We start from the raw sequence: 4,430 nt of genomic DNA on the forward strand, positions 1-4,430 counted from the left end.
ACCACAGACCGGCCAGTCGGCCACAACCTACTGCCAGCTTCGTATTCACATATAACCACCACCACAACTGTTTTGAGGGAAGAAGGAGAATGGGAGGGTGTGTTGAACATCTCTGTAAAAAATGTAGTTGGGGATGAAAGGGTGGGAGGGAGAAAATGTCGGAGAAATAGTGTCTATGAAATGTGAACAACCTCATGAGCAAATCTATAAAAGAACACAAGCGGATATGGGTTATGTAGGTTTGACGACCGGAGCAGTAGTGGGATCTAATTCAATCAAATCAGTTGGGGGGGTTGTGGAAGTGTTAGTGAATGCCCAAAAACCAATCAATAATTATAATTTTGAGTTTTGGTTGATGAAATAAATAAAATAAAATGCATTGCGCATCTTATTTTGTTTATATTATATTCTATGTTTTAGTTATTCATAACAAATAACCTTAGAATAATTTATTTTAAATGTTCTTAGTTAAATAATATTTCGGGTTTAAGGTTGAAGTAATATGATAATGACTAGTATATGTAGGTATTCATATAGAGATATTGAATCAACATATGGGTACAAGATGAAAATTTTGTGTACCGGGCGTGACTCGCTATGAGAAAGTTGCATTGGATGTTATGTGAGTGTCATAAGTGTTTTCTATGTGGTCAATGTACATGTAATTTTTTGACTTGAGAACATGGAGTTTGTTGTGTGTAGATAATGTAATTTGACATTTATTTTAATCATTATGTAACTGGGTGAATGATTGCCGGGTATTTTATATATCACATGGTAGAACTAACATATATCGAGATATGATTTATCCTTATTTTATGACGGGAGTGATGTCTCTGGACCCATTCATAAATATATACTTAGGAAATGTATGCATGCTCTGATAATTTATATGAGATATCATGATATGTTTTTCAGTATATTATGAAATCAAGAAACTAGAGATCGAACATAAAGAGAGTGACACATTCAATATCTCGTGTTCAATCTAGACATCAAAGACAAAAAATTAAATGTGTGAACTAAAATTAACTACAAATAGATAATTTGTTGTTACTAGATTCCGCTCATCATTTATAAATATAAATATGAGATTTATGTTTATTACCAACATGTTGAGAACCTATTGGGTCACGGCCTTTGAACATATATGAATAACGAGTTTCAATAATTAAAATGTTTAATTATTATATCTGATTTGTATTTATTTAATCTGCTTAAATAAAAATAAGATATTATTTATATTGGATATAAATTGGTTGACTAGGGATGATCTTCAAAAGAAAAGTGATGGTGTATTGCCACTCTTAGACTCAAGTAAGATGTAGAGATGATGGTGGTCTTATGCCATACTTCCATGACTATATATATGCATACACACACATACACACAATATTTATGCAAGTAAGTTGCTCTTGCAATTTTCTCTCTAGAAATCACCTACAACATATGCTCTCTTTTCTTTCTAAGTTTTGAAACCATGGCTAGCTTCACGAGAAAGTAAAGGATTCAGATTGTTTTGTGTGGATACTATAGAGGTATCAAGTCTTGTTTGTTGTTATGATTCAAAGTCTTTCTATTGTGAGGTATAATTTCGAACACTAGATTATTCCGGTTCGTATGGGTCCTTGAAGGGTTACGATTTTTTCTTCCGTTGTGCTTGAGATCCTGTAACCTAACAAGTCATGAGCTTGATTGAAGCTAGTCTGGTCCGAAATTTAAGAAGCAGAATATAAAGATAGAAAGCGTAATAAATAAAGGAAAGTAACAGTACGTAAAATGAAAGACAATTGAAAGTAAACTTTGAACAGAGAAGAGAATTCAACTAAAGATTACTTGAATTACTAAAGAGAATTTGCTTACCAAAACACTAACCCAACCCCTCTATTTATAGTAAGATATAGGCGAGGGTATAAAAGTAATTAACCACCAAACTTGGAGTCAAAGTTTGCAAAATTACAAATTACAAAAGATAATTTTCTCTTCAAAAGTCAACAAAGTTTGTCAACTAGCTCATAACTACTTTATCTCCAAGACTCCATCTTCCAACTCTTGTTGTAGCAATTCAGCAGCATGAAATACAAAACCGCAATCTTGTCCAAAAAGCCCACATTAGAAAAATAGTAAATCGTTTACTCTAGCTTTATAAACAAAAAAAAAAAATGGAAAATAAGAAAATAAAATGACTCAATGTTGAGATATAAATGAAAAATAACATATCTAAAGAAAAAGAAAATAGTGTTCAAACACTAAATAGTTAGTGCGTATAAAAAAGTAATTCAGTGTTCTGTTGTGATGGTTCGATGAAATCAACCCATCAAAAGGTCCATCATTATTTCCCGAGTCTTACAAAAATCAGATAGTATCCGTGAAAATGGTTTTACTAAACTAACTTATAACAAAGCCCACAAGAAATAAGAGTTATTTGGGCGTGGTAAAAGAACTTGGACTTCTAACGATACAAACCTTCACCCAAATGTCTTCACAACGCAATGAACTTCGGAGTTCACAATAATCTTAAAATCGTTCTGAATTAATGATCAAGTATTCATTCGTTTCAGAGATAAATATTGAGAGTTTGATTTTTTTCGTTTTGCCGATATAGTTTATACACATAAATCTCATTCCGCCTGTTTTTCCACTTATGAAACATGTTTTTGACCAAAAATTCTCAATAAATCATAATTTCATTGCATTAATAATTTGTACTGATTGCTTAATAAATTAACAGATTTAAAAATTTAAAAGTAATATCTAAATACTTTATAAGAAAATATGGATTTGTACTTGACTTTTATGGAGAGTTTAATGTCGCACTCACTTAAACCTAGTAATAATCAATAGTTTTTATGGCAACCAATATATTTCTGGGTGATATTCATATTAATGGGTCATTTACCTATTCACTTACCCGGTAAGGGTTTACCGATAAAATTCAACATCATCGCTTACTTGTCATGTAAGATTTTATTCACCAAAACGCATCATATGCAACAATTTATCCTGGTAAGCGCAAATCATGGTAAGAGTCGTTGCCCTCACTTACCGGGTAAGACTCTCGCTTCTTGTCTTCGTTCTTTTTTTTTTGTAAGGGTGTCCGGGCCAAAGCCCGACTAATCCCCGGCAAATTTGGAGGCTAAACATGGCCCCACTTAAATGTCGTCAACACTCCCCTCCCAGGGCTCGAACTCGGGTTCGGGTTCATGACTATGCCATGCCGAAGCCTTAACCACTAGGCTGGAAGGTCTTTGACTTGTCTTCGTTCTTACCGGGTAAGATTCTTCAATCATTGTTATATTCATCTGGTAAAGTAATGTGACTTGGTAAACGCTTGCTCAGATAAGTGTTTAGTAAATGACACCTAAGTGATATTTTTCTTCGTAATAATTATTAACAGATTTATTTTGGTACTAGACAACAAAAAGATAGTGGTCGTGATCACAATTTTTTTTTTCTCTTGGAATTATGTCAATAATATATACTTATAATTATATGGAGACGTATATTTATATATTTCAGTTGTGGACGTTGGACAATGTTAAATGCAACGATGTTGTGGGATATGGAGAAGATACGATTGAGATTAAAACAATTGAGAGAGAGAGAGAAAGGGGGGTAGGTGATATAGAGTCTAGACGGCTATAATGAAATGAACCGTTGATTTTCTTTTATTTTTATATTTTATTTTGATGTAAATATGCATAAATTTTAGATTTATTTCTTAAAATAAACTATTTATATTGATTTCATAACATTCATGTTTTTGAACTTCATACCATTTAAAAACTCTGAAGGATAGATAAGTCTTTCAACAAACTAAATGCACCAAAAATGTATTTCACTCTAAAATGAATTGTGAATCACTTTTTTTTTTATTCTTAACAAAAAATGAAGTTAATTATAGATTTGGTTCCTGTATTTTGTTGATTTTTAAGAAAATGGTCCTTACAATTCATTTATTATAAGTTTGGTGACATCCTCCCTTGGCCAATTACCACTAGAGACCACGTGCTCGATCGATCAGCTGACAGCTCCCAGCCTTCATCAATTCTCCATACATATACGATATATATATATATATATATATATATATATATATATATATATATATATATATGGTTGGGTTTACGTGAGACCAAAGGTTTTCCGTGAGACCCGTAAAACCAATTTATGTTCATTAATTAACTTTATAAGCTAATGATCTAATGGTCTAAAGTTGCGCGGTGACAATTTTGTAATTATTGAGAACTCTCGTGGTGTTTATGAATGTTCAGATCTGACGATTGTTGATCTAATCCAATGGTTGATAATTGGTCTTACGGGTTTCACGAAAAACCATTGATCTCACATGATCCCAAGTCTATATATATATATATATATATATATATATATATATATATAAATGGTTGGATTTACGTGAGACCAAAGAA

Source organism: Cynara cardunculus (genome assembly GCF_001531365.2).
Source record: "Cynara cardunculus var. scolymus isolate 2C chromosome LG 15, CcrdV1, whole genome shotgun sequence".
Lineage (NCBI taxonomy): Eukaryota > Viridiplantae > Streptophyta > Magnoliopsida > Asterales > Asteraceae > Cynara > Cynara cardunculus.